Genomic DNA, 13,049 nt, shown 5'->3' with positions numbered 1-13,049 from the left:
ATTGAGCGTAAACAGTTTCCACATATTGTTTTTTGAAAGTTCGATCGAAACCTTCTACGACGGAGCCCTTCATCACCGAATACGTCGAATAATGATTAATGTCGTGCTTTTTCCAGAGTTTCTGCACATCGGTGTTGTAAAATTCTTTTTCTTGATCGGTTTGCAAATTTTTCGGATATCGATCTCTAAATATCTTTGCAAACGCTTAAGTCACCTCAGCGCCACTTTTAGTCTTGAGCGGCAACGCCCATGTATACTTGCTCAACACATCGATGACGGTGAGTATGTAGTGGCGATCCTGGTTGAATCGCGAGTATGGACGCATTTCTACAATGTCAGCTTGCCACAGATCTTCGTATCCACGCACTATGACGCGCCTCCGAGGAAAATGTCTTCGAACTGGAGCGTGCAATTCCTCCACAAGTTGTAGCTTCTTGTGGCCATGGTTTTTTTCACTCATGGATTTCGATAATGGCTGCATGTTTGATCGCAGTACGTGCATTATGTGCTCTCCACCGTCCCAAGGAAATTCTGGACAAGTTCAACCGTCTCGCATGATTCTCCTTCGCATTGTTGCTGCGGGATAGGATTCAATGCTTGCGATATCTTTTGAACGCTGTTTTGCAACGTCAGCATATCTCTCTGAAACGCGACCAGCTTCATCTCTAATTCTTCCTGCTGCTCTCTCAAAAGTTTAATGCTCTTTTTCACATATAGTTTATTAACGGCATCTGTGTCGGCCACCGGCTGAGCTACGCGTCGTATCTTGCGCGATTTTGCATCAAAGTCGGCACCGGTCACGCAAAGAGCGTTATCACGCATATAATTTCGAAGCATGCCGCTCCATTTGTAATAGTCCATTGTAGCTGCTCCACTCTTCTCGAGCGATACCCCAAATTTGTTGATCGGCATCTCGACGCATACAGTGCACATCATCGGCGTGCGGTTTAATTTATAATGAGGCCTGCCTCACGGAGTTCGTCGATAATCGATAGAATTTCGTTGTCGTGCGAGTTGTTACCCGCCTGACGCGACGCTTCCAGCAAACGCAATCGATCCACCAGCTCGTTGGGATCATCCCAGTGCACGTAATCGATCTTGTTATCGTTTACCACCATGACTCGCGGTGTCCTTAGACGTTTCCCCGCTTTACTGGCCAATACATGGGGTAGTAGTGGCGCAATTACATGTTTGTACTTTTATCCCTTGTTACCCAATATGGGATTTTTGTGCGCTATGGTCACGTCTGTGAGCATTCGTCATCAGCAGTATACTTTTGTATTTTTGTTTATCCGCATCTTTATATAGCATCATCGGGAATTCTCTTGAAAATCAGTTCGTACAGACCGGGCTTTCCTCCATATCTTACACCGTCTATGATTATATTATCATCCTTGTCCATATCGAAAGCCTTACCCCCAGCACCATTCCACTACCACCAAAGTGTACACCGTACACATAATCTAAGGTCGTATCCCTATCACCACTTAGGATTGCGCTCATGTATTTTTGTCCCAGCGGACCGAAATGGTTGCGAAACGTTTCTTGCCCTTCGGATGTTTGGAGTTGCTCTCTAATAGATGCTGCAAGCGACTCATCGGCAGAAGTTTCATACACGTCTTCGTCATCATTGGTTGTGAGCGACTGTACATCCGGAAATGTATTTATTGACGCAGGAGGAACCGTGGAATCGTTTGATGTGACATTGAACCGTTTTCGCTTCGATTAAACTGGTGTGGAGGTTACGAGCGAATTTTCCAATGACATGTATGACTGTTTACTATTTCTTTTACGCGATGCGTTCCGTTTCGGCTGGATTTTTGTTTTAGGCGTTCATGTTTCAATGCTCATACTCGTCGCAGGTGATATGTCAGCTTCTGTCTCAGCAGTATTTTCCACAATATGTTTTAAGGGCTCGGTAATTGGTTTAAAGTATCTTTCCTGCGCGATATCTTCATCCATCTTGTCAGTCTTCAAAGACTGATGTTTCCTGCGAATGGATTCGCTGGTTTTTGCAATTTCCATCACTATTCTCTCACGATCCTTAATTTCCTGACTACTAATCATCATTGTATCGCAGACGTTGCTTACCCACCGACGTGTTGGCGACGATTGAGCATCTCACGGTACCGCAAACTCGTTAAATCCCTTTCTATAACGTCCATTGGACATCGCGCTATCTTTATCTAACACCATGAAACCATACTCCCGCTGCCAACAATTACGACACAAAGCGCAGAAATCCTCGTAAGACATATCAGTGTTTACATGATCGTTGTACACATGTTTCAAGTTGGTACCATCCTGCTTAAACAGTATCAACAGATTCGCATTGTCGCGTATAAGATGTTTGGGAATCTTTGCATACGTCTGACAGAGATAGAAGCAGTCAACGTTCGAGTGGCGCCCCATTGCAAAGTATTCCCTTATCGTATCTTGCTTGTCGCATGTCACGTCATCAAAGATAAAAATGGAATTCGGAAGCGATTCGCTCGGCGGGATGACGTCACTGTTATTCGAAAATATAAAGTAGCCAATTTCATCTATCGGAGTCAATAAATTCTCCAAATACTTATATTTTGGCTGTTGCAACGACTTGGAATACACGTACACGTTCTCGAAGCACACGCCGTGAGGACTTTCCAACAAGCTGACCAGCACGTTGGTCTTTCCACAGTTTGATGGACCGCAAATGACGCAACGTATAGTGTTTGATAGCATGCTGCCATGTTTGCGTCTTGTTTTCGAGGACATCATTTGCGATTTATCATCAAAATTTGTCACGCGTATCGTCACAGGTTGTCGCACGAAACGCATTCTCTCCGTGAACTGCGAAAAATGATTTTGATACATCGAAGCTTCGGTGCGCTCTATTTATAGGCTCGCGCCGGAGCAAAGCAGCTCAGTATTCGAAATGCTTCTCGTTCTGTCAGATAATTGCGATATTCGAAACTTAACCTCTGAGCAGCTGAAATATATACCAAAGATTATTCTAGTGCGCGAGTTTGGCAGACACACCTATCAGTTGTGGGATAGACTCCCCGAGCATATAAAAGCCGATTCTGAGGTTCAGCAGTATCGTCGGTGCTTGGAACATTATAATCGCCCTTGGCACCGAACGCATATCGACGGTCCAGCACCATTGACTAAAAACTGCAGCGAATGTCGCCGAAGAGAGTAAAGAAAGGTTGCGGTTTGTTAAATCGGGCGATAAGCGCGTTTCCTATCGAATTACATATCGCCAGATACCAGTTTTGTGGTCCAGGAACTCATCTGGCGAAACAATTGGCTAAAGGCGATCGAGGAATCAATCCACAGGACATAGCATGTCCCGAATACGATGTTGCATATTCACGTAGCAACAACCTCGATGAAAGGCACGCGGCAGATAACGTACTCGCTGACAAAGCGCGAAAACGCATTGCTGCGAGAGATCTGACACTAGGCGAAAGAGGTGCTGCTACAGCCGTTTGGGCAGCTATGAAGGCCAAGACGAAATTTGGAATGAAGATGAAAACAAAACCTCGCAAAAGGACTGCAAGGAGAGCATCGCAAAAACGGATTCTCCCGGTAGCAAAACGGGGTGGTACGTTGCCACTTCTCCCGCTGCTAGGTGTTCTCGGATCATTAGCCGGTGGAGCAGCAGGGATCGCCAAGGCGGTAAACGATAATAAGGCGGCGCAACATCAGCTGCAGGAAATGCAACGTCATATTCGCGCCATGGAAGGTCGCGGAATTTATCTCGCACCATACAAGTGCGGACACGGAATATCGAAACGAAAAAAAAAATAGCCGAAAAGACAATATAAATGCCCGAGGGTGTAACTACAGATGCGCAATTGGAGGAGTTGGCAAAACGTATGCGTATTCTATTCTTTAGAGGTGTTTTTATGCGCAATGTTGGAGGAGTACGTCGAAACGAGAGCGGTATCGTGAATTTGGACAATGTCGAGGGACCGGGGACTCATTGGGTGGCGTATGCGAAGAGGGGGCGTCGAGCTAGATATTTCGACAGCTTTGGGAATCTTCGACCGCCTAAGGAATTGGTACAATATGTGGATAAAGATGCAGTGAATATCGAATACAATCACGCGCCTTATCAGGAGTACAATCAGAGCAATTGTGGTCAATTATGTCTACGCTTTCTACAAACGATTGGCTTCTAGTATTGGCTTCGGGTATTGACTTCTCACCACTTTGATTCAGTACGAGTCCAGTCGTACAGCTTGGAATATGTCGTTAACATTCACTCTAACCGGCAAGAGTAGCACCCTCGCGGTGAGCTACCTTCCGCCCATAGATTTGAGCGACGATGATTACGAGCTTGGTCTAACAACCTTTGAAACTTATCACACAATACCGAACATCGACTCGAGCAAAAATAAATTCCACTTCGCAGTAAACTATGATGTCAACAGCAGCGTTGACAATCGTGACCGCTGGCGCGTACAGCAATGGGAAGCGCGTACATATGATACATGAATTTTCTCCCAGAGTACCGCCGGAATATAAGATATCGGAAACGCCCGCGCAGATCATTTACCTTCCAATCACCACACAGGTCATTTTGGATCTAACGATACGCGTTGTGGATCAAGACGGACGGTTGCTTGATTTTCGAGGTGAAGAGATTACCATCAGACTGCACGTACGACGAGGTCGATGATAATACATGTGGTGCGGCCGAATGAGATGCTTGTGTAGAACGACTCCAGAAACACGTTTCTTCCAAACGAAATTGTTTGCAACAACAACAACAACTGCAACAGCTCTGATTACCCTAAAAAGAAGAGGCTCAGTGCTGCGAACATTGCATTTTTGAAATCGCTGGGATTCATTGTACGCAATTAAGTTGAAAAATGACCGACATTCAAAGCATTGGCGCGAAGCCGACGTTTGATGATCGCATCGTCTAGCTCGAGACTCACACATACAACCCTTGCGTCAACACAACGTTTGGATACAGCGATGAGATAAGAATACCTATACAGCAACAGGATTTATACACATTACCGTGTGAATGTTTACTCTACCTGGAGGGGAAATTGACGATAAATAACCGAATGATGTATCAACGGTGATGTTGGGAAATAATTGCATGGCATTCATATTTGATGAGATTCGATACGAACTGAATGGTGTGGAGATTGATCGCAACAGAAACGTTGGAATAACTAGCGCACTTAAAAACTATGTATCGATGACATCTGATGAAGACAAAAATATGAAGAATGCGGGATGGGGCTTGAAACGGCACGATGAGTTAATAGTGAAAAATCATTTCAATTTTCGCATCCTGCTCAAATATTTGTTGGGATTTTGCGAGGACTACAAACGCATGGTTATTAATGCGCGTGATGAATTTATTTTAATACGATCGCGCAACGATAACAATTCTCTAATAGGATCGCCGATGTTGGAGCCAGAAATTGAATTACTTAAAGTGCAATGGCGGATGCCCCATGTGACGCTGAACGACGTTAATAAGCTGTCGTTGCTACATGCTTTGGAAAGTGGACAAAACCTGAGCATTAGTTTTCGCTGGTGGGATCTGTACGAGTATCCTCTCTTACAGAGAACTACCAAGCATTCGTGGCCCGTGAAGACAGCTGCGCCGCTGGAGAAGCCGCGATACATTATCTTTGCTCTACAGACTGCTCGAAAGAATGTGATGGACGAAGATGTTACTCGGTTCGACCATTGCAAATTTACCAATGTAAAACTTTTTCTTAACTCGGAATTTTATCCATACGATGATATGAACTTGGACTTTGACAAGAATAGGCATGCCGTCTTGTTTAACATGTATACGCATTTTCGGAAATCGTATTACGGACATAGTTGCAACGAGGCATTATTCACCGTGGCCCAATTTTTGCAATTTGGCCCCCTCGTGGTGATTGATTGCTCGCGACAAAATGAGTCGATCAAGAATAGCACCATGGACGTGCACATAGAATTTGATTGTAAAGAAAACGTACCTGCAAATACTACGGCCTACTGTCTGATTCTGCACGATCAGGTAGTTGAATACAATCCGCAGACAAATGTGGTGCGCAAAATCAATTAAATTACTGCGCTACTTGCCCGCCCTCTCCTGTACCAAATTCATACAAAATTTCATCGTGGAAATCGAGATGCTTTACGAGAAAGACCGCATTCTCCAGTCTGTTTTGGAAGCGAACGGACCTCTAAATTGTATCGATAATGGTCGTACTAACATTTGTTGACTTGCAAGGGTTCATCGTTGATGGAAGATTTGTTGTCAAGGAAGTGGCTGTCCTACGAAGGGGAACAATTCTCTCGCACTATATTTTTGGGAGTTCGATGCCGCAATATCTTCTTACAAAATCCTACAAATCGAGCATCCGGTGGTAGGTGACAAAACATCATGGACTACGTTAGGAAGATGGAGACGTTCCGTACAGTATGGCTAAACAGCTAATTATGAAAGCTGTAGCCGATGCAATCGACGAGGAAGATGACACATCCCATGTCGTACACGTTAAAGGGCTGCAGAAACGCGATTGGCTCGTGGATTTCCTCGATGAAAATACGAGAGCGGACGTGATCATCGAGACGCTGGACATTGACTACGAGGATATCAAATCCCTAAATAAGCTAAACGTAGTTAATACTCTGCGATGTGGCAGACACACAAAGCACTGTGCCATGCAAAATGTATTTAAAATATTCAACTGGTGGTCTAAACGCCAGAGGGAAATACACAAATAAAATGTAATCAATTATTATGTAGAAGTAGTACGATTCATGATCAAACCGGTAACCATACACGTATGATAGACGTTTGATAGACGTTCAGAGTGGTACGTTAGGCGTTGAAAGTGGTACGATAGACGTTGAAAGTGGTACGATAGACGTTTGATAGATATTCAGAGTGGTACGTTGGGCGTTGAAAGTGGTACGATAGACATTGAAAGAGATTCAATAGACGTTCGATACACGTTCAGAGTGGTACGTTAGGAGTTGAAAGTGATACGATAGACGTTGAAAGTGGTACGTTGTGTGTTGAAAGTGGTTCAATAGACGTCCAATACACTTTCGATACGCGATCAAAAGTGGTGTGACCTAGTCGAATGATGTGTCTAATGAAGAAGGGAGAAGCATTCGAAGAACATGATAAGTGCACTCCGAGGATGGTCAGTGAATAATTCGAATGTGTACAGAAGGTGAGGATGGTCAGCGAAAATGCAGGTGGCCTGTGATGAAGATGGCGAAGAACAAAGGCATCCTACTTTGCAAAGCTATGCAACTTTATGCATGGGCCCACATGTGGGAGGTTAGAGATGCAGCGAGACCAGTTGTCTTCAAATCGTGGTCAACGTGCAGTCACTTTGACAGTTACTTGAAACACTTTTTACATTTTTTGTGTTACGTGAAATTACTTTGAAGAAGATTGCTTTTGAAGGATATTATCAATCGTTCAACGCATGGAAATACAATCGATTAATACCGTAAGTTTCTATTATCATATTTTAGTGAATCGTTGTGTTAGTAACTTTGAGAATTATAAGAAAAATCGATTTCAGATTATGTCATTGCCCATGAATTTGAAACGTCCGGCTACCGCTATGATCACCCCTGCTGCGGCAGTTATCCATTCATCCAGCCCGAAAATGTATGTGGCCTGTCGAAAAGTTGCGGTTCAAACCGAAGCAATTCGATGTGCAGAACTTTATGAGGCGGAAGCTAATCAGGATGGCGACATTTATTAAAAAGTTTTTAAAAAATGCGATAATCCAATACACGACTACTTCGAGGATGATGAGGAATATTCGATGCATCGATATGAACAACAAACGTTTTTAGGCGATTTCGATGATGATGATAATGTAGAAATAACTCTATCTTGGAATAATCATGCGTATCATCCAAAGAGTGTGGCTTGGCGAAACGTCAAAGCGGAAAATATTGAATTTGATACCTATAGGAATAAAGTATAGGGGCTTTGGGCTAGTGTTGTTGCAGTTCAAACTGACCCTGTGCAAGTTCCTATGGATTTACCATTAACTAATCTATTTGCTGATGATGTGATCGAGTGGGATAATTAAGCCAAATAAATTTTAATTATGTTTTTTTATATTCTTTATTATTCCTTCATATTATTCTTTCATATTTTTATTTGTAACAATATATATTTCATAAACATATATTATTTCTCAATTTTATTTACCCGTGTTCCTCCTCTCACCGCCTAATTTTTAAGATTCGCCGTTTCAATAATTATTATTTCTCTGCGTTGGGAAAAAAGATTTCTGCTGACGCTGCATAATTCTATTTCGTTCTTCGCGCTGCCAAGAATTACGCGAGATCGCGCGATTCGCAGCGACGTTAAATCGGAACGCTTTGAAATACTGTTAGCTTTAGAATACATGCGATTCTATCCCCTATGTAGTGGTGTCTCTTTCCCTCCTAGAATTTTAACTTTAAAGTAATGCTCCGTCTCTTTCCCTCGAAGACACAGTGTCGAAAAACGCCGATCTTTCCCGACATCGTCCGAATCAATTTCTGATGCATATTGGTTTGGAAAAAAAAGTCTAGGACAGTCCCCACCCTGGGTTAGGTCTAAAAAAAATTTCGGGTGGGCCAAGTTCTGAAAGAGATTTTTGTCGGGGGGTCAATGCCTCCCTCTGAAAAATTTCCGACGGTGGGCCAGGTCTGGAGAGGCCTCCGCGGCGATTCGGCCCGGACTGATCCCCTCCACGATTACGGCTTCGCCCACTCCGCGGCTCGTTCGCGCGTAACCGCTCTTCCACTCCCCGCAGGCCCCGCGCCCATGTTTCTCTCCGCCGCGCTCCCCCGCGCTCCCCTCGGAGGACCTGGTCTAGAACCCGCCTTGCTATACTACTGCATATCTCTTCTTTCCTGTGTAAATACATAGAAATAATATTAGCGATTATTTAAAATGCATGATACAAATAAATGAAATACGTGCATGTGCTATTGATAGCCTCAGAGAACCATTCGAAAAGAGCAGTGAAACATGAAAGAAACTAAATCGCTATACAATATTACACGATAGATTTTCATAACAGTTGACTATTACTATCACATTACCACTCGTCGCATTAAATAACTTAATTATTTAATCCACTTTCAGTCTCTTACATGTTTCTGGCACAGCAATTAGAAACCATTGTCTGTCTTAATAGGAGAAAGATTGTAAGATTCTTATGAAACTAAAATAATAAATAATCTGTAGAAGTGATTAGTGCCTTTCTTTTATCTTAGTTCCACTATCACTACTATTTGATAGTGTTAACAGGATGGGTCACCTGAAGGCGTAAAAGAAGGACTTTACCATCCCGGAATACACTCAATGTTTTTGAAACCGACGAACTGAAATGCTAATAAGCACCCGTAACCATCATTCAAAAATGCAAAGTGATTGCCAACACCACAAAGGGAAGTGTAAAATGCAAAATGCAAAATAAAAAGCACATAAATTGAAACCTTGAATGCATTCTTGATTTATGAAATTAATTCTAATGGTTGAGCCAGCACTTCCGATATTGTCCTCTAAAAACAAATTCCTGGCGGAGGGAGGCACAATTTTACATAGTTGTCATCTGTTTCGCGAAACTTCTACAATATTTTCTGAATATGGTCTCGGCTAAAGCCACGTTGTAAACTCTATCCAAGGCATTTACGAAATATTGTCGAAATGTTAAAGAAAGAGATGCCAACCATGTGGAGTAAGACCATTCTAAGCTGTGCATTTGTGTTATAGAGGACACCGTGGAATGTGCCGGCTATGTCAATCATATATACCCAGAGAAATACATACATAACTACTTTATAATTTTGTACAGAGGTCTTATGATTATAATCATGCATTGCAAGTAGAGTATTTCGCTGAATACAAAAAATACCTGAAAAAGCACGTTTACAGGTTTTGGAAATGTTGCAATCTCGAACCGCAATTCCTACCACCTGAATTGCGTAGTTTCTGACCGAGCCATACCGTATCTTTATGGATTTTAACCGTCATTGCAAAATGCACCATATCTTGACGGTGTGCAGCACATTCACTGTCGTCAAACCAATTCGAATATATTTTATGTACACTGTGAGTTATAATCCGAAACAGTTTATCTAAAATGATTGTTTCGCTGCGCAATGCTGGATAGAAATGGTCAAATACAGCATTGATAATTTTAAAAACATGTGAAAATTCTACTGTTGGTGTTACCAGGTGCCCGAATTCTGTCTCCTCCCTTATAATATACGCCCGGAATGCTATTAAAATCTGTTCATTGCGCTGAAATTCGCGACCTGCATCAATGAAAATGGCGCGACATCTGGGACAACGCGATTTGTCCGTACTTTTCTTGGCAACGTAACCAGCGAAATACTCCACTGCACATGTTTCTAAGGAGCACGTTGATGTCGACAATGATTCCATCAAATCTTCAAGCACTTGCATATCCGGATTATCGATGTCATCGCACTCTCCAGTCACATTTGTATCCCGACTGCAGGCAGCATCATTGCCTAACGCGGATGGAACTTGCGGTGAGAGCATATCCCCTTGTAAAAACGTTTCGTCGTCGTCGGTTAAACAATTACTATTTTCAGAATTCGTATTCAAATTTAGTACAATGTTTTTCCTTAGCGCGAGACGCACCACTATTACAGAAGGATTTTGATTGTAACTACCACCACAGACGAGGTATAGAATAGACCTATCACCTTATGGGACTTCGTGTCGCCACTCAATCTGTGTTACCGACCCATAATTTGAGGACTGAATTTAGCGACCTCTGTTCATGAACAGCGGCCAACTCAAGAACTACTCTGAAATGTGTTGAAATACTTAAATATATGTGCGTGCTTGTATACGTGTGACTTGTTTAGAGTGAGAGTTTAACATAGAGGGCGGGCATTCGCTAAGCTATGCTTTGGCTCGGTTTGTCAACGACTCACGCCGGATTTATTTCTGAAAATCTATTTCGGGGATCAGTAGCCTATATGGCGCTGAAATATGTCACTTCTTGAGAGCTTATACAACCTATAAATTGCAAGATGAAATTGATTGTTAGTATTTGTCGTGAAGTGGAACATTTAATTAATATTTTCACATTTTGTACCCGGAAAAATATTAAAAATTGACGCTGCTACTTACATTCCCGCAAATTTCTGCACTTCGCGCGTGTCTAAATAGACGGTACCCATCCTACGACACGTAAAAGTAATTGAAAATAATGAATTTAAACGTTTTTGTAAAATTTATATTCGTAGTCTTTTGGACCCAAGGCCCCTAAATGCCTACGTGTCGTTACAAATTGATTGGCTCTGTCCTTATTAACTACTGAAAATTAACTATTTAAAAATTATAAAAAACATCTACGATGTAAATACACGAGCGTAGGTAGCGCTTACGTTAAGATCTGGGTACACATATCAGTTCCGCGTCAGTCATGGGCGTCCGGAGTGGGGTGCAAAAGGGGCAGTTGTCCCCCCTGACTTTTGAGAAAAAAATCGCCTATTTTTTAGAACTTGTCTCTATTAAGTTTATACTAAAAAAGTGAATAATTCGAAATTTAGAATTCTAAAATTCTGAAACTGAATAATACTAAATCGGACAATTTCGGATGTAAATTTTTAATTAAATTGGCAATACAAAATGAGTTAAAAAAATCAAGCGGGCTACTCGTTTTTTCATTACTATAATTTTCACCACCGTCATTTCAAAGTTACCCCACCCCGTGGAATAAAGTCTATAGACGCCCGTGGTGTCAGTTCACGTAGAATTCAAGTACTCTTCATTACATTCCTCAATTACTTTACTCCAAGTACTTTCTATTACAGTCATTAAAAATAATCAGAATTATATCATGTTTGGTGTTATTTTTATCACAAAAACACTAGTAATCCATTAGTAATACGTCTATGATTAAAATTGGCATAGTCATTACTGAATGGCCTATTGCTGACTTTGTCCTTGTGCCACTAGTCTAGCGTTTATGACCTCCGAGCCGCATCGTTCGAAAGCTTTTACCTAAGAACCCATCAGGGTCGTTAAAAGAGGTACGCGTTACCGTTCAACCGATTTCAAGAGAAAGGCCAGAATATCATGGCCATACAATTTTAACTTTCTGAATATGAATACAGATTCGACACTGAAGGAAAAAGATGAATGAGTATAATTGTCTTGAAACGCTGCGGATTACTACATACATCTGAAGTATACAGGAGTTATGTTTCTTTGGGAAGGAGCTGGGTAAGGTGTATTTTGTGAACAATCAAATCGATAGCAAATCGCAGTTCCCCCACCACTTCGTTGGCTCCCGACCTAACAAGGAAATGTCGCTATCCGCGCCGCACCCAAGCGCAAGTTTGCTGAATAAGAAATCAGCTGGTCAGGTTTGACGCCTCTACCTGTTGCAGAGCATAAAGTCTGGCAACGTTTTGCTCGGATTTGACTATTGCCAATTTTTCAAATTTTGCATTTTTAGAAAAGCATAATATGTAAAACAGAAGAGATCGGCTCGAAAGCCAGCCATTAAGAGGGGACCGAGACGGAAAGAATTATGTATATCATTTATATCAAGACCAGTGATAAGATTTTACTCTTCTGTCTCCTGTTGAATCATAATTAGTATCTTATTATTCATTTAAGTACATATATATGTATTTTCATTGCTACCAAATAGTCTGTGAGCCGATATAATAGTGTTTCGAGCCGATCGCGTCCGAGTTTTGCCGAGCTGATCTGAAATCAAATTGCCCGCTCATGGCGGCTATGCTTGCAGCCCGAAACGAGTCTCGGGATCCCGAAAACTTCGGGTTCTCGAGCAATACGAAAGTAACGGTATCCCGCCCGATCTCGCCCGAAAGTTTCCGGCCCGTCCCGAGCCCGAAACGCGGGGTACCCGCACACCCCTGGCTGTCAGCGTCCGCTGGACAGCGGTGAGCCCCGAGCTTCGAAAATTTTCGGATGGTCTCTTTCAAATGAACGTGGCAAAGAGCTATTGGGAATTTCCCGGCCCAGGTAAGCGAGCCGCGCGCTCCGCTTTTATGATCGG

The 13,049-nt window shown here is 42.4% G+C and overlaps 1 protein-coding gene across 1 annotated transcript in view; it reads left to right on the top strand.

Annotated features, from left to right (window-relative positions):
- The window catches only part of Cow (Proteoglycan Cow), a 1,009,917-nt gene that overhangs the window by 754,983 nt on the left and 241,885 nt on the right, over nucleotides 1-13,049 (top strand). The gene's annotated exons all lie outside the window — the stretch shown is intronic.

The sequence above is a fragment of the Andrena cerasifolii genome, chromosome 7, assembly GCF_050908995.1.
Source record: "Andrena cerasifolii isolate SP2316 chromosome 7, iyAndCera1_principal, whole genome shotgun sequence".
NCBI classification, from domain to species: domain Eukaryota; kingdom Metazoa; phylum Arthropoda; class Insecta; order Hymenoptera; family Andrenidae; genus Andrena; species Andrena cerasifolii.
Note: the sequence above shows the minus strand (reverse complement) of the source record. Positions and strands in the feature narration are given on the sequence as shown.